Source organism: Jaculus jaculus, chromosome 18 (genome assembly GCF_020740685.1).
Source record: "Jaculus jaculus isolate mJacJac1 chromosome 18, mJacJac1.mat.Y.cur, whole genome shotgun sequence".
In the NCBI taxonomy this organism is placed as follows: domain Eukaryota; kingdom Metazoa; phylum Chordata; class Mammalia; order Rodentia; family Dipodidae; genus Jaculus; species Jaculus jaculus.
The window spans coordinates 36,070,216-36,092,846 of NC_059119.1; the positions used below are offsets into that span (position 1 = coordinate 36,070,216).

Here is a 22,631-nt window from a genome sequence, read left to right on the forward strand (position 1 = left end):
TGGAAGGGTGCCGTCAGCCTCAGATGGGACTGGAGGAGACGGGCCAGTGACGAGCTCGTTCCCTCCTTGCAGCTGGTACTGCTCGTATGTCCCACCAGAACACTGCACAAAACCTGCTCCGGGCTCACGACGGCCTGGACCTGTGTACGCAGCCCAGAGGGTGATGCCTGGATGACACGGACCCGAAGCCCAAGGCCGACACTCCAAGTTCCAGAAGCATACACAGGAACTATCATTGCGTGGTGACCCCTGATGGTGAGGAATACTGCTGTGGATGCACAGTGCTGGGTGATCCTGATAAGGAAGCCAAGCCCCTGGAGGTGAAGGAACATACCAAAGATCACACGCTTCAGTCTAGTTCCAGAACCCATGCTCTACACCCCACAACTTGATGCCCTTACTCTGAGTTAGAGCCACCCAAGAGATCTAAAGCAAGCCACCTAGCCTGAGCTTCCAGCGTCTTCCATTAGTATCACATAATTAAGCACATATACTTAGTGTATACACAGTACACTTCTAAAGCACATTCCAAGAGACTGGTTCCCTTCCCAATAGTCCCACAGCCCTTTTTTCAGGTAAATCCCTTGACTTTCTTAACTGCCAGGTACCCGTCTATGCCACTGACTGCCCTGCCTGTTGCCGAATGCCCAAGCACTGGACTGCTTAAAGCTTGTAAAAATAACCCAGAAGCTGGCGTGGTGGCTCATGCCTTTAATCTCAGCACTCGGGAGGCTGCAGTAGGAGGATCACTGTAAGTTCAGGGCCAGCCTGGACCACATAGTGAGTTATAAGTCAGCCAGGGTTAGAGCAGGACCCTGACTTAATAAAAAGAGAGAGAGAAAGAGAGGAAAAAAAAACTGGCAACAGGCAGGAAAGGCAGGCCATCGCACCTGGGCTGAGGGGAGGCAGCACAATTGGAGGACTTCTGGCATGCCAATGCCAATGCCAATGCCAATGCCAATGCAAAATGCATGAGCACAAGCTGGGCCAGCTGGGCCCGGCCAGCACAGCACACACCCTGACTGACAGCCCATGACAGCACCCAGTCCTTTCAGTCACACCAGCAAGCCAAGATGGCAGGCTAGGCCCAAGTGTTCTGGACTGCTAGTAAGTCTCACCAGCGGTGGAAGGTCAAACTGCCTGAGATACGCAGAAAAGCAAAATGTTAGGTTCTAAAGAAGGAATTAAGTCGTAAAATTCCTTTGCTGTGACAAATCCCACCTCAAGCCGAGATGAACTGGCACGTGCTAGTTTCAGGGGTAAAGGCATTTCCATGTGTCATCTTTAGCCCACAGACGCTGCTCTGGCATCAACGGTCATGGTCAGAGAGGACTGTCCACTGGCAGCAGGTGAAAGTGCCCCAGACGTGATTCCTAAACTGACATCACTCAGTACAGCAGAAGCAGAGATGCGAAGACCCTTTACTTGTTTCCAGAAGACAAAAGCGACTTCTGTTGGAATGAACCCGGACCTGACATGATGCAAAGGTCTTAACAGGAAACAGAAGATTAAAACACAAGCAATGCCAGGTGTGGTGGCGCACGCCTTTAGTCCCAGCACTGGGGAGGCAGAGGTAGAAGGATCGCAGAGAGTTCGAGGACACCCTGAGACTACACAGTGAATAGTGAATTCCAGGGTCAGACTGGGCTAGTGCGAGACCCTACCTCGGGAAAAAAGAAAGGAAGGAAGAAAGGAAGGAAGGTAGGTAGGTAGGTTGGTTCTACTGAATACATTCAGCTGCAAGAGGTCCAAGTAGGTTTTTTCCACATTATTAGCTTCCAGATATAGCACATGACTTTAGGCTAGAGTGAGACCCTACCTTGGAAAAATAAAAGTAAAAAGCAAATAAATAAATAATAAAAAGGAGCAGTGCCATAATAGTTCTAATCCCCAAAGCAACCATGAAGTGGCTTGATGCCCACGGCTGCCCCACCATGTCAGGCCACCCGGGAGAGGGTGTGGCTGGCAGTGGGTCCTGCAGGAAGGCCTACGCATCACAGGATCACTTGTCCTACTTCTTGGCTGGGCAAAGACAAGAGCACCAGCCAACAGATCCACGGTAGCGCTGGGCCCGAGGGTGGCCTGCTGGAAGACGAGAGGGCCCAGCCCTTCCTGCAGCCAAGTTCCTTAAGGAAGAGCTACAAACCAAGGTCCCACGGAGAGCCATGAAGGGTGCGCAAGAGACAAGTGAAGCCATCAAGAAGTGGACTACAATAGTGCACCTTTGCTCAACACTTCACACTCAGGTCCTCTGACCAGTGAAATCCCTCACTCATCCCAACAGGACAACTTGCTGCATTTGTGCTGGCTGTCCTATAGAAACATGACAACTTCCAGCACAGACACTGTTTGAATCCTCCGTGCGATCCGTGGTTTCCGGAGGTGGTGGAAGCCCAGGGGCTTCTTTGTGTCCCATCTTTCCCATGAGGCTGCAGACAGTGTCAGTAAATCCTGAGGACTAATTGAATTTACTGCTGCCTCATACTCCCTATTCCCTATTCCCACTTTCTTTGCTCCCTCAATAGTTCATCATATAGGGAGGCAATTACAGGCTCAGGTTTGGGAGACATCCAGCCTATGCAACGGACTGGAAGTGACCCTTTGGTGGAGTGATGGAGGGGAAGCCCTCCCTTACAACTAGAAATGACTGGTACGCATAGAACACTTGACCCAGGGTCAATCGGGAAGTGCTATCGCAGCTATTCTTCCATAACTGCCCACTGGACCCTCCTATCTATAGGTACTTAAGATACCAAGGTAGGGCTGGAGAGACGGCTTCGCAGTTAAAGCGCTTGCCTGCAAAGCCAAAGGAACCAGGTTCAATTCCAGGACCCATGTAAGCCAGATGCACAAGATGGTGCATGTGTCTGCAGTTCATTTGCAGCAGCTGGAGGCCCTAGTATGCCCATTCTCTTTCAAATAAATAATAAATAAATAAATTTTAAAAAGAGAAAGGGCCAAACTGGGTGTGGTTGACACATGCCCTTAATCCCAGCACTCAGAAAGCTGAGTTAGGAGGATCACCATGAGTTTGAGGCCACCCTGAGACTACCCAGTGAATTTCAGGTCAGCCTGAGCTAGAGTGAGACCCTACCTCAACCCCTCTCCCAAATAAAAGAAGAAAGAAGAGAAAGAGAAAGGAAGCTGGGTGTGGTGGCGCACGCCTTTAATCCCAGCACTCAGGAGGCAGAGGCAGGAGGATACCATGAGTTTGAGGCCACCCTGAGACTACATAGTGAATTCCAGGTCAGTCTGAGCTAGTGAGACCCTACCTCGAACCCCACCCCCTCCCCCCCCAAAAAAAAGAAGAAAGGAAGGAAGCTGGGCGTGGTGGCGCAAACCTTTAATCTCAGCACTCAGGAGGCAGAGGTAGGAGGATCACCGTGAGTTCAAGGCCACCCCGAGACTACAGAGTGAATTCCTGGTTAGCCTGGACTAGAGCAAAACCCTACCTTGAAAAACAAAAACAAAAAAATTTTAGAGCAAAGGATGGAAGCAGGACGGTACACTTCCTGGACCCCACAGCACTGCTTCCAGGACCCCAAGCACTCTGGGAAGCAGACGTGAGCCTGTGTCCATCCGCCAAACACTCCAGAATTACTTTCAACTCTGCTGTCCACTCCCTATGCCAAGAACATTTAAAGAAATCTGCCTTGATTCTAACCCATCTCCCCAGCGTTTCATTAGGCACCATCAGCGGGAGGACAAGCTGTGGCGGTGGAGGCTCCGAGGCAAAGCCCATGAGCATGGAGCCCTCCTCGCCCCCGCCTCGGTCACTTTCTGTGGCCTCTGTATTCTTGGCTCAGAGCCACAGTGACAGCCCTGCTCTTCGCCCGGCCTCCCCCGTCCCGGCTGTTACCAGGCTAGCTTTGGATGCAGGAACACTCAGGACAAGAGGCTAATGTCAGGCCACCACGATCACTGGGTCACAGCCTAATGATCATTAGCCCAGTGACCGACTGCAGCTGTTCTCCCCACCGCCGGGCTTCTCACTCCCAACCCCTGTACTCCCCAGTCACAGGGCCACTGGGGCACAGGCAGGAGAAAGAGGGGTGAGCTACAGGTAGTAGCAGTGAGCCCTCACGGCCCTCCCTCCCCTCCCCAGGCTCCCAGGGTGGCCACAAGAGGCTTCCCAGGCCTCAAAGCCACCCACCTCCACACTGAAATCTGCCTCGGAAAAGGAAAAGGGAGGTGTCAGGCAGAGGTCGGAGGCCTGCTGTGAGTTCGAGGCCAGCCTGAGACTACACACATAGTGAATTCCAGGGAGCCGGGCACTCTGTGGTGGGCATCGCTTGACAGTCTCAAAGACAACTGCCCTGCTCTTGCCCAGGCCTGTCCTTCCTTCAAGGAAGAGCTGCCCAGTCTTACCTCTTCCTTCTTTTTTTTTTCTTTTTCTTCCATTTTTTTTTTAAATTATTTATTTGAGAGCGACAGACACAGAGAGAAAGACAGGTAGAGGGAGAGAGAGAGAATGGGCGCGCCAGGGCTTCCAGCCTCTGCAAACGAACTCCAGACGCGTGCGCCCCCTTGTGCATCTGGCTAATGTGGGACCTGGGGAACCGAGCCTCGAACCGGGGTCCTTAGGCTTCACAGGCAAGCGCTTAACCACTAAGCCATCTCTCCAGCCCTTTTTCTTCCATTTTTAAAAATATTTTTTTCTCAATTTTTATTAACATTTTCTATGATTATAAAAAATATCCCATGGTCATACCCTCCCCCCCCCCCCCGCCACTTTCCCCTTTGAAATTCCATTCTCCATCACATCCCCTACCCATCTCAAAAATATTTATTTATTTAGAAAGAGGCAGACAAGTGAATGAGTACAAGCCGGCCAGGGCCTCCTGCCACTGTAAACAAACTCCAGACACATGTGCTACTTTGTTTATCTGGCTTCACATGAGAACTGGGGAACTGAACTTCATGCTGGTAAGCCATTGGGCTTTACAAGCAAGTGCCTTGAATAGCTGGGCCACCTCTCCAGCCCCTCTTTTCTTGTTTGCTAAGGAAGGGTCTCACTTTAGCCCAGGCTGACCTGAACTCACTTGGAGGCCCACGCTGGCCTCGAACTCAGTGATCCTCAGACCTCAGCCTCCCAGCTGCTGGAACTAAAGGCGTGCATCAACATGCCTGCCCTTTCTTTCTTTAATTTGATGACCATTTTCTTTCTTTCTTTTATTCTTCTGTTTTTCTTTTTTTTTTTTTAGTTAGGGTCTCGACCTAGCCCAAGCTGACCTGGCATTCACTCTATAGTCTCAAATCCATGGCGATCCTCCTACCTCTGCCTCCCAAGTGCTGGGATTAAAGAGCACACCTCCACACCCTTTTGTTTCTTCCTTTCTTTCTTCCTTTTTTTTTTTTTTTTTTAAATTGTAACAGTCATTTGTCCCAGGGCCTTGGGAGATTGTTTTCCTGTGTTTAGCAGTCACATGTGTACACCTCAGGAGAGCCAAAACCAAAAAAACAACTGATCATATCCAACAGAGCTCCACAGGGTAGCAATGTCACCCTTCCCACAGGGATATCTAGCACCTGAGTGGATAATGCGCACCCCACCCACTTCCACTGGATTAGAGACAGAGTTCAACTCGGAAAAATGGAACCAAAGACGACACAGAGGCTGACTAGAGGGAAGGGGAAGTACATCCAGCAAGCTGATGGAAGTTTCCAAACATCCCCCATTTCCACACTTAGTGGTACTTAATCTCTGAAAGCTGAAGATTAAAAAGGAATCAGATGCTCAACTTTCCCATCTGAGTTGGTTAAGAGTCTGCCTTACTGCACAGATTTCAGCAAAAGTTCCACACCTTCGACTAGCAGCTTAAATGAAGAAGCCTGGGCACTAACGATGGACTGAGTCAGCAGAGCACTAATTTCCCCTGTCCGTAAACCATTTCCACACTCTCTGGCCCTATCACCCCATTTGTCATTGTATCTAATATGTTATTTATTGATTTATTTATTTGAGAGAGAGAGAAAAAGAGAGAAACTGGCCACACCAGAGCCTCTAGCCATTACAAATCAACTCCAGAGGCACATGCCACCTTGTGCATCAGGCTTTTCGTGTGTACTGAGGAATAGAACCTGGGTCCTTTGGCTTTGCTGGTTAAGTACCTTAACTGCTAAGCCATCTCTCCAGGTAGGGTCTCGCTCTAGCCCAGGCTGACCTGGAATTCACTGTGTAGTCCCAGGGTAGCCTCAAACTCACAGCGACCTTCCTACCTCTGTATCCCGAGCACTGGGATTAAAGGTATGCGCCACCACACCTGGCCCTTGTCTTTTTTTTTCTTTAATTAACTAACTTTTTTCATTCATTTACAAACAGTGAGAGGTGGGGAGACAGCACAAGAGATCATGGGTGCGCCAGAATGGACTCCAAATGCATGGATCACCCTATGCATCTGGCTTCACACGGGTAGTGGGGAATTGCACCAGGGCTGGCAGGCTTTGCAAGCAAGTGCTTTTCACCTCTGAGCCATCTCTCCAGCCCCCATCTGGCTTTATTAAATATTTCACACTCTCCAAATATAGGTAATTTTGTAGTTGATTTTTTTTTTTTTTTCTGTAGAGTATAGCTCACCTGTCCAGAGGAGTGCTTCTGGCCATGGAACAGAAGAGTGTGTGAGTATATGACTGCAATTCGAAGCCACCAACCCAGGAAAAGCAACAGCGTCAGGACTGCGAGTTCTGCCCGTCAGTCTCCACCCCGGCGCGGAGCTGGAGGACACCCTGCAGAATCAAGGGGTCTGGGTCCCAGCTCTGCTTTCAGTCAAGGCTTTCTACTGTCACCCCGGGGCTTGGATCCCACCAAACTCTAGCTCGTCAACTGAGAAATGGGAGCTGTAAGGAATAAACGAACGGATGTGCGCTGAACACCCGGCACAGGGCACAGGATGTGGCAGATAAGCATTCGAAACACTGTAATTATTGGTAACTTATCAAGTAACCATGGTCTGCTCTAAGTCTTTTCTTTAATATTTTATTTATTTATTTATTTATCTGACAGAGAGAGAGAAAGAGGGAGAGAGTGAGGAAAGAGAGAGAATGGGCTCACTAAGGCCTCTAACTACTGCAAATGAACTCCAGATGCATGCACTACCTTGCGCATCTGGCTCTATGTGGGTACTGGGGAACAAAACTCGGGTCCTTAGGCTTTGCAGGCAAGTGCCTCAACCACTGAGAAATGTAGTAAAAGGAGGAAAATCTGGGGCAGGGCACATGGCTCTGCAGGTAAGAGCACTTGCTGTGGAAGCCTGAGCACCTCATTTGGTCCCTAGCACCTACATAAAAAGTCAACAGGTATGCATGCCTGTGACCCCAGCACAGAGCCAGGGAAGACAGAGGGAGAAGAGGCTGGGGGGACCAGCTGCTCTGCCATCTAAGCAAAACACGGCAGCTCCAGGTTCAGTGGGAATCTCTGCTTCAGGGAAACAGGGCGGACGAGCAGCAGAGGCAGCCCTCCTCTGAGCCCGCACCTGTGCACGTGCGCTCACGCCGGAAAGGAGGGCGCCCAATTCAAGTGCTGGCTCAGGACTACCGCACTGGGAACTCAGAACCGGGCACAGCGCTTCCATTACTTCATGTAGAAATGAGAATAACACACTTTGAAGACCTTACAGACAGTGAGAACGAGTAATGGAGCTGAAGGTGTGACTCGGGTACAGAAGTTACCTAGCATGATTAAGGCCCAGCACACCTCTTCCAAAAGAACAGGTGAAGAAAAATTTCCACTTCTTTAAAGAACAAGCACTTAAGTGCCAGAGCCTGATTTTCGTGAAAATGCCATACCCAACATATATAAAACAATGATGGGTCTTTCTTTTTGAAGAACATTAGGTCTAGTTGGGTGTGGTAGTGCATGCCTTTAATCCCAGCACTCAGGAGGTAGAGGTAGGAGGATTGGTGTGAGTTCGAGGCCACCCTGAGACTGCATAGTGAATTCCAGGTCAGCCTGGGCTAGAAGAGTGAGACCCTACCTCGAAAAAGCCACCCACCCGATGACTCAGAAGGCATCATGATGCTGGAAAGAAGTGACCAGAGTGCTCAGTACTGTAATATCTCTATCACACTTTCCAAGGCTCAGGGTCCATTGTGGAAGAGGTGGTAGAAAGAATGTAAGAGCCAAGGGACTCCTTACAACATGCTCCCCTCAGACACAAAATGGCCTGGATATCCATGACCTCACAGTGCCTGACACTACCTACACAAGACCATTATAAGAGGAGGAGAAGATCATGACATCAAAATAAAAGAGACTGATTGAGATGGGGAAGGGATAAGATAGAGAATGAGTTTCAAAGGGGAAAGTGGGGGAGAGGGAGGGTATTACCATGGGATTTTTTTTTTATAATCATGGAAGTTGTTAATAAAAAATTTGAAAACCCCCCCCACACACCCCCATAAGAACATTAGGCCTGATAGCCTTTTTTTTAATTTGAGAGTGACAGAGAGAGAAAGAGGCAGGTAGAGAGAGAGAGAATGGGCGCGCCAGGGCCTCCAGCCACTGCAAACGAACTCCAGACGCGTGCGCCCCCCTTGTGCATCTGGCTAACGTGGGTCCTGGGGAACTGAGCCTCAAACTGGGGTCCTTAGGCTTCACAGGCAAGCGTTTAACCGCTAAGCCATCTCTCCAGCCCCTGATAGCCTTTTAATCTGCTCACATAACCTGTTGCAAGGTGGAGGTAAAAAGCAATGCCTTGCAGGGCAGTGGAGAGCCCACGAAATTTGAGTCTACCCCTGCCTGCTGCTCCAGCTTCAACCATCCTGGCCACTTCTCAGACATCAGTGTCCAAGCAAATTAAGTAATGGTTAACCAACACAGGTAAAATCCTCACCTGCAGAGACCCAAAAAGGATCAGTTTTCCTGCTCTAAGTGGGAGTAAGAGTTTTTCTAGAGCATGCACAATCTTATCTTTAAAAATACAACACATGGGCTGGAGAGAGATGGCTTAGTGGTTAAGGCGCTTGCCTACAAAGCTTAAGGACCCAGGTTTGATTCTCCCGGTCCCATGTTAGCCAGATGCATATTGTGGCACATACATCTGGAGTTCATTTGCACTGGCTAGAGGCCCTGGCATGCTCATTCTCTCTCTCTCTCCCTCTGTATCTAATAAATAAATAAAACAATGAAAAAACTTTTTAAAATATAACACATTAGGTGAAGCAAGGTAATCATGCCTATAATCCCAGCAGTTGGGAGGCAGAGGTAGGAGGATCGCTGTGAGTTCGAGGCAACACTGAGACTACATAGTGAATTCCAGGTCAGCCTGAACTAAAGTGAGACCCTACCTCAAAAAAAAAAAAAAAAAAAAAAAAAAAAAAAAAAAAGAAAAGAAAAGAAAAGAAAGGCAGGCTGGGGAAATGGCTTAGCGGTTAAGGTGCTTGCCTGCAAAGCCTAAGGGCCCCAGTTCAATTCCCCAAGACCCATGTAGGCCAGATAGATGCACAAGTGGGCGCATGAGTCTGGAGTTTGTTTGCAGTGGCTATAGGCCCTAGCGTGCCCATTCTCTCTATCTGCCTCTTCCCCCCCACCTCTCTCTCTCTCAAATAAATAAAATATTTTTTTAAAAAAAGCAACAGCCAGATGTGGTGGCATATGCCTTTAATCCCAGCACTAGGGAGGCCAGGAGGATCACTGTGGGTTGGAGGCCAACCTGAGACTACATAATGAATTCCAGGTCATCCTGGGCTAGCGTGAGAACCTACCTCCTCGAAAAGCCAAAACAAACTGGGCTGGAGTGATAGCTCAGTGGTTAAAGGCATTTATGTGCAAAGCCTGATGGCCTGGGCTTGACTCCCCAGGACCCATGTAAAGCCAAATGCACAAAGTGGCACATGCATCTGGAGGTCACTTGCAATGGCAGAAGGCTCTGGCGTGTCATACTCTCTCTAATCAACAAATGATAGATATATATGGTGGCAATCCTAGCACTTGGGAGGTAGGTGGATGGAATTTGAGGACAGCCTGGGACCTGGGATACAGAGCAAGCTCAGGACAGCCTGGACCACATGTAGGGAGATCCTGTCTCAAAACAAAGTAACAAGCAAAATATATGATTCAGAAGGTAAAGCTCAATTTTTCCTTGATTGTTAACTTTTGGATACAGAGGTGTCTCATGTACAACCTCCAGTTAAAATGTGCGAAGAGCTACGGTGGGAGTGAGAAGGAATGAGGAACTGACCTTGGGTTCACGGAGGAAGCATGGCAGTCCACACAGCCCAAGCCCAACCTCCTCAACCAGGTCTCTCGACCAAGAAGGAAAGAAAAATCTATTTCTTCACTAGGGAGGCAAAGGTAGGTGGGTCTCTGTGAGTTCGAGGCCACCTTGAGACTACATAGTGAACTCCCTGGGCTAGAGAGTGAGAACCTTCCTCAAAAGAAAGAGAGAGAGAGGGGAAGTGGGGAGGGAGAGAGAAAGAAAGAGCTATTTCTCTTTATTTGCAAAGCCCATCTTCTCTGACACCTAAAAGCACCAGGCAGCAATCATCTGAGGTGAGGGAGGGGACCACAGTGTGGCGGCCGTGCTTCAGATCTTTCCAATGTTAGCGCTGTAAACCCAGAGAGCAGCTCTGCATGAGAAGCCAGGTCCACTTTCTAAAAGATTCTTTGCAGGAGGAGTAACCAAATAACATCTGAGCTATAATTCTGAAATTAAGTGGTGCTCCTTAATACACCATTAAAGGATGCTTTAAAAGTTTTACAACTTGGTGCGTAAGAAACCCTCACTTTGAGGCTAAAATAACTTGGGCCAAATTTCTGACCTGAGTAGATGTGAAAATCAAATATGGAATTCATAGTATTTTCGTAAAGGCCCTTGAGAAACGTGCTTATAGAAGAAGGCAGCCACAATGAACAGCGGCACCTCTGGGGCCAGGTCTTGAGGAGACTAGTTTCTGCTGGCACCCCTAATCTGTGTAGTAAGATGTCTTTCTCACTCACTCCCAACCATCAACCCAAATGACTATCTGCGTAGCAAACTGTCAAATGAGGCCAAACAGACATGGGTGTTCTGGTGCTTAAATGCCATTCTCTCCATCTGTAATTCAGCTTCACTGCCATCAGCCCAGTTCACACAAACCGTAATTAATGTCTGCCTTAAACACCAACACTGAGAGAACATGAGCTGTGATGCGTTTCCTGGGAAATGCTGTCGATAAGAAAGCAAGCTGGCCCCCACCCCCAGTGAGCTGAGGAGCCCGAAGGACCCCCCCCCCCTTCTTCTCTCAGCAGCGCTGGATGGGGTGGGGGTCCACGCAGGGAGACGCCAGGAGCTGCAGTGGGCCGTCCTGCTATCTGGCAGGGCTCCTCAAGGTGATGCATGCGCTAGGGATGTCCGGGTGCCAGCGACCTCCAGCAGCGCTGTCACTTGGTAAGGAGGGGTGCCCCCCCCAGATAAGAGGCGGCCGCCAGCCCACCCTCGGCGCACCGGCGGAGGGAAAGTCGGGGTTCTCTACCGGCCACCTGCCATAACCCACACCGGCGCCCGCCAGGCTGCGGCCCGGGACCCTCGTGCGCACCCGCTCCCGCCGCGGGCACCAGCTAAAGCGCGGCGGAGCGCCGTGCAGCCGGGCGCACTTGACCCGCGCCCGGGTCGGGTCAAGGGCGCGCCGAGGCCTTCCCCGCGCGGCCGGGAGGAGGCAGGCGGGCGCGCTGCGCGGGCTCCGGGCCGCACGCGCCGTCGGGGGCCCCCCACGCCCCGAGCGCTTCCCGCGCCCCGCGCTCACCTCTGCCGCATGGTGCCGTGTCGGCCGCGCCGCGCCCCGCTGCTCGGCCGGGTCTGGTCCCCCGCGCGCCGGCAGCCCGCAGCCGGGAGCCGCAGCCCCGCGCGCAGCCCGCAGCGTCCCGCACGGGGCAGGCAGGCAAGGCAGGCCGGCGGGAGGGCGGGCGGGCAGGCGCGGCCCCGGCGGGGCTGGGCGGCACGGGAGGGCGGGGGGCGCGGCCCGCAGCGCCGACCACGCGACCTCCACGGGGGTCGCGAGCCCGGGGCGCCTCGGACCCGGCGTGGGCTCCCGTGCCCACGACGCCGCGGCTACCCCCCTCCGGCTCGGGGCGGGCCGCGGCCTCGGCTCACGGGCGGAAAGTGGAGGAGCGAGCAGCGGCCACGCCCGGGCGCCTGTGCACCCCCCTCCCGCACGGCCTATATGGTACGGTCCCCGGGCCCGGCGGAGCGAGGAGGAAAGGGCTGATTGGCTGGGCGTCCTGGAAGGGGCGAGAAGCCACACAAAACGGCCAATGGGGAAACGCGGGGGGCATATCAAACGCGGCCAGATGGAGGGACGGAGGGCGCCCTTAAAGAGGACTCGCTTGTTGCTCTCAGAAGTCGCTTCTGTAGCCGGGCGTGGTGGCGCTCCCCTTTAATGCCAGCACTCGGGAGGCAAGAGGATCGCCATGAGTTCGAGGCCACCCTGAGACTTCATAGTGATTTCCAGGTCAGCCTGGATTAGAGCCTGACTCTACCTTAAAAAGACAAAGGAAAAAAAAAAAAGTCGCTGCAAAACAAGCTAGGATTGCCTTCCTTATCTCATCAAGATTGGAAACAAAGAGTAGGAAAACCTCAAAAATTTCCGGGGAAAGCGCTAAAGAAAACATGGGGAGAAGGCTTGGAGAGATGGCTTAGTGGCTAAGGCGCTTGCCTACAAAGCTAAAGGACTGAGGTTCGATTCCGCAGGACCCACTCAGGCCAGCTGCACAAGGTGCCACATACATCTGGAGTTCGTTTGCAGTGGCTGGATGCCCTGACGTGCCTACTCTTTCTCTCTCTCTGACTCTTTCCCTCTCCAAAAACTAAATAAATAAATAAAAATAAAATATTTTTAAAAACCTGCGAAAGAACGAGACATAGTGTTGCACTGGAGAAGCTGGATTAGGATCACAGTGAGTTCCAGATCAGCCTGGACTAGAATGAGAGACCCTGCCTCAAAAAACATAAGCAATGGGGCTGGAGAGATGGCTTAGCGGTTAAGCGCTTGCCTGTGAAGCCTAAGGACCCCGGCTCGAGGCTCGGTTTCCCAGGTCCCACGTTAGCCAGATGCACAAGGGGGCGTACGCGTCTGGAGTTCGTTTGCAAAGGCTGAAAGCCCTGGCGCGCCCACTCTCTCTCTCTCTTCCTCTATCTGTCTTTCTCTCTGTGTCTGTATCTCTCAAATAAATAAATAAAAATTAAAAAAAAAAAAACAAAAACATAAGCAATTAACATATGAGAGAAATGAGCCCAATATATTTATATGGCATTACATAGGTACTCCAACTGTCTGCCTCAATTTCCTTTTCTAATGCAGTGAGGATATTGTGCCACAGTGGACCTGTAGCTGCCCTTCTCTTACTTCACAACCCCATCATCCTTTGCACGGGATTATCGATCTCTAGTCTCAAGAATGACCCACCAAAAAGAAGTAGACTTTAGGACACCACATCTTCACAGAGACCATCTCAAGCCATCTAATGCAGAGGCATAGAATATTCTTTTTGGACCCCTTCATCTAAGACCATTTTTCCTACCCTTGAGACCCTGCCTTTGAGTATCTCATGGGGTCTGCTCTTCCAGAGTGGAAGAGGCTTCAGCTTGGTATTTCACTTGCCTTTTGAACTGCCCTAGATTCTTTCCATCAGCAGCAAGCTGTCCGCAGCCAGCACAGCACTGCTGAGGTGCTTGTCCCTGTCTGAAGTCTGTAAGGCACACTCACACTCAACTGTGCACACTTGGTTGTGCTCGAGGTTACACTCCATGAAGACTTCCCAGACATCCCTGGGGAACTAGGCTGCTGTGTTTAGAGCTTTGCCCTGGGGAGCTGGGCCTCCATTTGGCTTCAGGCCAACTCCACACGGCTTATTTCAGAATGCTTCAGCCTGTGCTCCACCTGCTTCCAAATTAGACTAGGTGTTTGGAATGTCCCTCTCTTTAGCAGAGGCTACACCTCACTCTGTAGCCCAGGCTGGCCTTGAACTCATGTCAATCCTGCCTCAGCCTCCTGACTGCTGGGATTATAGGCATGAGTCACTGTACCTGGCTAGAGACGACCTTTCTGAGACAACTTATCTTTCAACTGTTATCCAAGGAGGCCCAGAAAGTCTGCCTGTAGTCACCACCAATAGTTACTGGCATATAAAAGCTTTTCCTTCCTTTTTGTTTTGTTTAATTTTTTTTTTTTTTCTCCTGGTAGGGGTCTCACTCTGGCCCAGGCTGACCTGGAATTCACTATGTATCCTCAGGGTGGCCTTGAACTCACATGGCGATCCTTCTACCCTCTGCCTGCTGAGTGCTGGGATTAAAGGTGTGCGCCACCTGACTAAAAGCTCTCATTTCTACCCTGTGCCCCCATAATTTTGATTTTTCATGTTCCCTGCCCCAGAACACATTGACCTATTTCCTTTTTGCTAGTATCCAAGAGCAGCGCTCTCTTGCTCACTTTCTCTCTCTCTCTCAATCTCTCTCTCTCTGTTCTTATTCTGTATCTCTGCTTCCTGTCTACCATGAAGCAAGTAGCCTCTCCCACATGCTCCACGATAGTCTTCCTCACGGCGAGGCCCAGAATCAACAGGACGTGGATGAACACATCAACAACCTTAAATCCATCATCAACACTGTGAAGTGCTGTTATTAGTCTTGGTCACAGCACTGTTCTTTCTGAGAGAAAATACGCTTAGAGACGCTGACCTGCTCAAGCGCACACAGCGCTGGACTCTAGTGTCCACCCTCATAATCCTGCCATACAGCACTTTCTCCTGTCTCTTACAAATCCACCTCATGCCCTACAAAATATGGTGTGAGGGCCAGGGACATAGCTCAGTGGTAGACTGTGTGTTCAGCAGGCTTGATGGCCTAGAACAGGGAACAAACAAAATGGTGGGGGGGGGAGGGGAGAAGATAATTTCATACACTTATGGTTCTAAACCTAAAATATTTAAGCCTCAAAACAACAGTGTGTGGCTGGGTGTGGTGGCACCTGCCTTTAATATCAGCACATGGGAGGCAGAGGTAGGAGGATCACTGTAAATTTGAGGCTAGCCTGGGACTACAGGATGATTTCCAAGTCAGCCTAAGCTAAAGGGAGACCCTATCTTTGAAAAAAAAAAAGTGTGTGAAGAGTTTTGCAGAAGTTCATTTTCATGGGAGTAGACAGCTCAGAGCAGACCAATGTGGACAAGGTTAAGGAAGCTAGTCGATAATGGAGACTGCTCTGGGAGGCGGCGCAGGAGGACTGCAGATTCCAAGGCTGGGGTTGGAGCTCAGTGGTCGAGTGGTCACACTGCGTGTGTCCTGCCCAGCTTCTATCTCCAGCACATCTGAAAATTAAATAAAATGGAGCCTGGCTTTCCAAGTCCTGCATTCTTTCAGCTGCACTCTCCCACTTCCCCAGGTGAACACAATCTTCGTATAATATGTAAAACTAGGCAGCAACTGTAAGCAACAAGGAAAGAAATACAAAGTAACAAAATGTATGCTGTGAGGTTCCGGGACTGTGGTACAAGAAGCGTCCGCAGCGGGCAGGGAAGAAGACGGCTTCCAGAAGAGTGAGCTAGGGGCATGCTGCGCTTCTCCTCACTGGTTTATTGCTCATGTTCTGCCAGCGAGCTCACGTCTTTTGTCACGTTGGTGCATTTGATAGCAAAGAGCAAGGAATAGCCGGGCTTAGTGGCACAACTGTTCTCTTGGCTTGAAATGTGATGGAATGCTCCCCATATCCACGAGGACGGGCTGTACAACTTACCTCTGCCAACCAGTCAGTTGGTACGCTACCCTGCTCCATTGGCAGTTATGACAACCCTGAAAACAAGCTGGGCTAATTATTTCATTCTTTTTTAGTGTGTTTGTGTGTTCATTTTTCCCAGGTAGAGTCTCACTCTAGTCCAGGCTAACCTGGCATTCACTATGGCCTCAAACTCACATGACCCTTCTACCTCTGCCTCCTGAATGCTGGGATTAAAGGCATGCACCACCGGGTTTGTTTTGCTCTTAGAAACAAGCAGAGAAATAGGATTTTATGACTTCAAAGTGCTCAAGATAATTCTAAGCAAGTATACCTGAGTCACTGTTTGGTGGCCCAACCCTAGTCAATTCAGGTAATATCTTACTCCTACAGCTTGACTTGTCTCATTTCAGAAAGGTCTAAAAATGTCTCTGCTTATGTCTGTGTTTGATTTATACATTCATTCAGATATTTATTGGCCAGTTCCTATGAGTAAGGAACTGTCAGTTTGTGTGGGATTATCCAGTAGATGGATTCCTGAGTGGATGAGAGTGAGAAATATCTATCATTCCACTCTGGTATAAGTCATGCTGAGTTCCTTACATGGTGTGGGACAGGATACCATCCTGGTTTTTTAAAATATTTATTTATTTATTTGCACGCACACATCACACACACACATACACATGAGAGGGGGGTAGAGGAATGAGCACAAAAAAATAAATGTGGAGCTGCAGAAATGGCTCAGCAGTTAAGGCACTTAACTGTTAGGCCTGTAAAGCCTAACAACTGGGGTTCAGTTCCCCAGTACCCACATATAAAACCAGATGCACAAAGTGGTGCATGCATCTGGGGGTTGTTTGCAGTGGCTAGAGGCCCTAGTGAGCTTATTCTCTCTGTCTCAAATAAATTAAAAAAGTTGGTTCTGACACAGGCGTGGAGGCGCACGCCTCTAATCCCAGCACTCGGGAGGCAGAGGATCCTGGAGAATTTCGAGGCCAGAGACTGCATAGTAAATTCTAGGTCAACCTGGGCTAGAGTGAGACTATACCTCAAAACAAAACAAAAACAAAAAGCTGTGACTATAAACTGGGCATAGTGGCACATGCGTTTAATCCCAGCATTCAGGAAGCAGAGGTAGGAGGATAGATGTGAGTTGAAGGCCAGCCTGAGACTACATAATGAATTCCAAGTCAGCCTGGGCTAGAGCAAGACCCTACCTGGAAAAACAAAACAAAACAAAAAGTGTAACAATAGCCAAGTGTGGTGGTGCACACCTTTAGTCCCAGCACTCCTGAGCCTGACATAGGCAGACCACCACCAGTCTGAGGCCAGCCTGGGGCTATCAAGTGAGTTCTAGGTCAGCCTAGACTAGAGTGAGACCCTGCTTTGAAGGAAAGAAAAAAAAAATTGTGACAAGCAAAAGGCTGGTACCAGGTTTGCAGAACACACTGCAATTTGATTCTTTGTTTTATTTAGACAAGGTCTCACTTTAGCCTTGGCTAACCTGAAATTCACTCTGTAGCCCCAGTCTAGCCTCAAACTCCCCGGTGAACCTTCATATACTGGGAGTATAGGTGTGAGCTACTTTGATGACTTTAATTTTATATTTATTTGTTTGTTTGTTTCTTATCCCAGTTAGGGTCTTGCTCTAGTCCAGGCTGACCTGGAATTCACTATGTAGTCTGAGGGTGTCCTGGAAGTTACAGTGATCCTCCTACCTCTGCCTCCCAAGTGCTGTGATTAGAGGTGTGAGCCACCATGCCCAGCTCCATTTAAAAAAAAAAAAATAGGTGCTCAGGTAGCCCAGGCTAGCCTCAAAAACCCTATGTATGTAATGGAGAATGGCATCCAACCCATCTTCCTACCTACACAACACACCTGGGCTTTGTAGGATATTTAAAATTCTCACTTATTTGTGTTTGTTTTTGTTTCAGGGTAGAGTGCTACCTAACCCAGGCTGTCCTGCAACTTACTCTGTAGTCCCAGGCTGGCCTCTCTAATTTACTGTGATCCTCCAACCCCTGCCTCCCGAGTGCTGGGATTAAAGGCGTGCGCCACCATGCCTGACTCTAAAATTCTCACTCTTAAACCTGGAGTTTTGAGACCTTACCTAATTTCCTTGAACACCATAGGCATTGGGAGCTTGCGGTGTAGTTTCTGCCTCCCACGTGCTTCCCGGTATTTGTGCCTTATGAATACTCATGAGAATGCTATGGTTAGAAAAACCTTTTTGCCCAGTAGGCTGCAAGAGTGCCTGTAGAGATCTTACTCTGGTGCTCCAATCCTCAGAGAAGGGAAATTTCTAGGATTTATCTTAGGTATAGGAGGGATTGAAATTACTTGAGAAGGATTAAGACTCTTAGATCTTTTGTTTTTTGTTTGTTTGTTTTTCGTGTCTCACTGTAGTTCAGGAATTCACTATGTACTCTCAGGCTGGTCTTGAACTTAAGGAACTCCTCCTACCTCTCCCTCCCTAGTGCAGGGATTAAACCTGTGCGCTACCACACGGAACCATTAAGTCCTTATTTTATTTATTTATTTTTAAATTTTAAATTTTTTTTTTTTAAGGTATGGTCCACTGTAGCCCGGGCTGACCTGGAATTCAGTACGTAGTCTCACGGTGGAACTCACGGCGATCCTCCCACTTCTGCTTGTCCAGGGCTGGGATTAGAGGCGTGCGCCACCACGCCCTGCCATCAAGTGCATTTCTACAGGGCAGGGCAGCTTTTGGCCCGCAGACCCACATTTCCTTGTGTCCATGGTCTGGAATACAGGTCAGAACATTCCTTTCAGGAACTGAGGTTGTAATCCACTGTTCCAACAGATGAGTGTGACATGTTTCCAAGTGAACTTTAGTACTAGATTGGCCTCTTAAGCAGGCTGCGGTGGTGGGGCAGGTGTATAATTGTCATGGGTGTCTAGCAGCTTCCGGAACGAGAGCTGACGACGAAGGTGGTGTTTTATAGGGGAAAGCTCACAGAATGGGCTGAAAGGAATGTTCCTGGAAGCTTTAGCAGACTCCCAGCCTATCCCAGACCAGTCAAGTCGGAATGCCTGGGGCAGGGGACTTCAGGTGTTCCCACCTGGGGCCAGAGTTAACGAGCGCCGCAGGGCCTCCTGCTAGCCTTCAGCTCGTCTTTCGTCCTAACAAGGTCGCGCCTTTCCCTGGAATCTTTCCAACACTGGACCGTTCCGAACTGTGCATCACAGGGTCAGAGCGAAGTGGGAAGGCTTGGGGGCTGGTGGGGCAATGCTCGACCGGATGGGGTGGACTTGGCAAACAAGAGTGAGTACCTAGCTACGGAATCACAGGCATTCGACGCGAAAGCAAATGCAGCGCTCTGGCAGTCATTTTGTGTCTCCCCTGGCTTCCAAGAGGGAACGAACTTCACATCCCTTTGTTAAAGATCCGCAGGAGCAGGCCTGGCCCTGCGCCCTCCGCAGCCCCGCCCGGAGCGCACGCCTGCGCGTGCAGATCGCATCGCGGCCGCCGGCGCCGAGCGGTGCAGGCGGCGCTGGCGGCCTCTGGCGGACGGGGCACCCTCCCCGGGGAACGATTGTCTCGCGGGGGATGAGCTCACCAAGAAAGGACACCCGGTCGCCAGGAATCTCCGGACCGTCCTCTGACATCTGACAAACGACTGGCTAGTCTAGGGACGTCGTTTCTTCGATTGGGGAAATAAAAGGACGCTGGAGACCAGCGGCCGGGAAGCTGCGCCCTGCTGCCTCGCAAGGCTCCGGGGCGTGGGCTCGTGGTGCGTGGATGTGGGCTGGGGGCCGTCCCGCCGTAAAGGAGACGCGAACCATGGAGTGGAGCTCCCGCGGGTTCACACATCAGTGCATGTAAAGGAGGAAAAAAAAAAAGCTCCAAGAAGCCCAGAGATGTCAGAAAGGCAATGCAATTGACAGAGATAAACAATTGAAAGATGCAACTTTTTAAATGGGCATCGATCGAGACCCAACAAGCTCGTCCTTTAGGAGATTTGCAAGATCTGATGGTACTCACAGATTGGGGGCTTCACACGTGTTGCTCCCTCGGAGGCGAGCGCCTGCCTCCCCGGTGCAGCTCCGGGGGGACGACACAGGTGCGTGCGAGGCGCGCCGGCTCCACCGTGCAGCCGGAACACGGGCGGCTAGCGCAGGCAGGCTCCGCGGCACATCTCCTCCAGTCTCCTCGCTCCCAGCCCGCTTCTCTCCCGGTCCCGGGCCGCGCGGCGGGACGAGGACGAGCCCCGGGGTCGGCCTCAGTCGGCGCGTCCTCGCCGCGGCATCTCCGCAGCTGCCCGAGCGGGCTGCGGGCTCCTCGGGTTGCCACGGTAACCCGGAGCCGGCGCCCGCCTCGGTGGCTGGGGACGGCGGTGGAGGAAAGGTAACTAACCGGCGATGACGAGATCTCTCTCTCTCTCCTTTCTGGGCGACTGTTGAACCGCAAGGGAGCTGAACGAAGTGGAGTTCCTGGAAGATACCATCCGGAAAATCCACACTTTTGCGGCTCAACCCCAAAGCAAAGCCACCCCTCCCTAATTAACACACGTTAGAAATTCCAGCGCTATCCCGAGACCCTGGTGCACACATTCTCTCTGACTCTCTCTAATAAATCAAAATAAAATAGTAAAAATTCCTAAAATCTATGCTCTTTTGAAAGATCAATACCTCAAGAGTACAACTCGGAAAAAATAGATGGGGGGGGGGCTGGAGCGATGGCTCAGAGGTTAAGGCGCTCGCCTACGAAGCCCAAGGGCCCATGCTCAACTACCAAGGAATGCAATGTCATGCATGCACACAAGGGGGTGCGCGCCTGGAGTTTAATTGCACTGGCTGGAGGCCCTGACACACCAATTCTCTCCTTCTCTCTCTTAGATTTAAAAAATTTATTTATGGGCTGGAGAGATGGCTTGGCGGTTAAGGCTCATGCCTGCGAAGCCTCACGATCCAGGTTCCATTCTCCAGGTCCCACAAAAGCCAGACACACAAGGTGGCTCATGGGTCTGGGGCAGTGGCTGGAGGCCCTGGCATGCCCATTCTCTCTCTCATAAGTAAATAAATAAGTAATTCTTTAAAAATTTATTTATTTATTTGGGACAGAAAAAGGGAGAGAAAGAGAGAGAATAGACGGTCTCTAGCCACTGCAAATTCCAGATGCACGTGCCACCATGCCTGGCAATAGATTTTTTTTTTTGAGTCAGGGTCTCATGTATCCCAGGAAAGCCTTGAACATATATAGTTGAGGGTGATTTTGAACTCCTGATCTTCCTGCTCCACCTCCCAACTGTTAGTATTGAAAGCATGCACCATGATTCAGTTTTAAATTTCTTAGAGAAATTTTTTAATCTTCTAAAGGGATCTGAAAAACAAAACCATGACAGAATATTTCATAGGCCACTTTACCCAATATAATTTATAATAACAGTAGACATATTTTTGCAAATATAAATGTTCAGGTGTACTAACAATAATTATGTGAACTTATGAGTAGACAAACTGTATATGTAACTATATAGTTCAAAAAGCCAAATGCTTCTCTCTCTCCCTCTTTCTCTGTCAAATAAATAAATACAATATTTTTAAAAATAAAAATAAAACTTTATTAAAATAATAGGGCTGGAGGATGGCTTAGCGGTTAAGGTGTTTTCCTGCAAAGCCAAAGGACCCAGGTTCAATTCCCCAGGACCCATGTTAGCCAGAGGCACAAGGGGGTGCAGGCATCTGGAGTTTGTTTGCAGTGGCTGGAGGCCCTGGCACACCCATTCTTTCTCTCTTTCTCTCCCTCTTTCTCTGTCAATATATCAGGCATGGTGATGGACACCTTTAAGCCTAGCACTAGGGAGGCAGAGGTAGGAGGATTGTTGTGAGTTCAAGGTCAGCCTATGACTACATAGTGAATTCCAAGTCAGTGTGGGTCAGAGCAAGACCCTACCTTGAAAAACCAAATAAATAAATAACTATAATTTTAAAAAAGAATGTAAACAATTTAAAATGTCAGTAAAAAAAGAAAAAGAGGGTGGGGTGTAGCTATGTTGTAGCATATTTGAGATCCTAAGTTCAATCTTTTTTTTTTTAAGTAGGGTTTCACTCTAGCCCAGAGTGCTGGGATTAAAGGTGTATGCCACTTTGCCCAGCTTTTTTTTTTTTTTTTTTTTTTTTTTTTTTGAGGTAGGGTTTCATTCTAGCTCAGATTGACTTGGAATTCACTATATAGTTTCAGGTTGGCCTCAAACTCATGGCAATCCTACCTCTGCCTCCCAAGTGCTGGGTTAAAGGCATGTGCCACCACGCCTGGCTAATTTTTTTTCAAAACTTTTTTATTGACAACTTCCATAATTATAGATAACAAACCATGATAATTCCCTCCCCTCTCCAACATCCCCCTTCACAAATCCACTCTCCACTATATTCCCTCACCCTCTCCATCAGTTTCTCTTTTATTCTGATGTCATCATCTTTTCCCCCTATTATAATGTAGTGTCAGACACTGTGAGGTCATGGATATCCAGGCCATTTTGTGTCTGGAAAATTGCATTGTAAGCAGTCCTACCCTTTCTTTGGCTCTTACATTCCTTCTACCACCTCTTCCGCAATGGACCCTGACCCTTGGAAGGTGTGATAGAGCTGTTTCAGTACTGAGCGTGCCTCTGACACTTTTCAGCACCATGGTGCCTTTTGAGTCATCCCAGTGGTCACTGGCCATCTGAAAAGAGAAGCTTCTCTAACCAAAAGTGAGAGTAGCATTAGTATATGGGTATGAACATTAAGAGAAGTGCTTACCAGGCATCCTCTAGGGCTCATGACTTCCCCTGTCATAGGTTTTCAGTACCAGGCATGTATACCTTCCTATGGAGCAGGTCTCCAGTCCAATTACTGGGTGGTTGGTTTCTCCCATAACAGATGTGCCACTATTGTATCTGTTGGGTCATTTGGCCTGGCTGGCCAAACTTAAGGCTTGC

The 22,631-nt window shown here is 49.7% G+C and overlaps 1 protein-coding gene across 2 annotated transcripts in view; it reads right to left on the reverse strand.

Moving 5' to 3' along the window:
• The window catches only part of Mical3 (microtubule associated monooxygenase, calponin and LIM domain containing 3), a 229,562-nt gene extending 209,744 nt beyond the window's left edge, over nt 1–19,818 (reverse strand). Inside the window, exon 1 of one of the 2 annotated variants that reach the window (XM_045137315.1) lies at nt 19,694–19,818. The gene's annotated coding sequence lies outside the window, so the exon portion shown is untranslated. Of the gene's footprint in view, nt 1–11,721; nt 11,802–19,693 lie in introns of those variants that run through there. The other variant, XM_045137316.1, reaches the window with a different exon arrangement.
• Between the last annotated feature and the right edge of the window lie 2,813 nt (nt 19,819–22,631).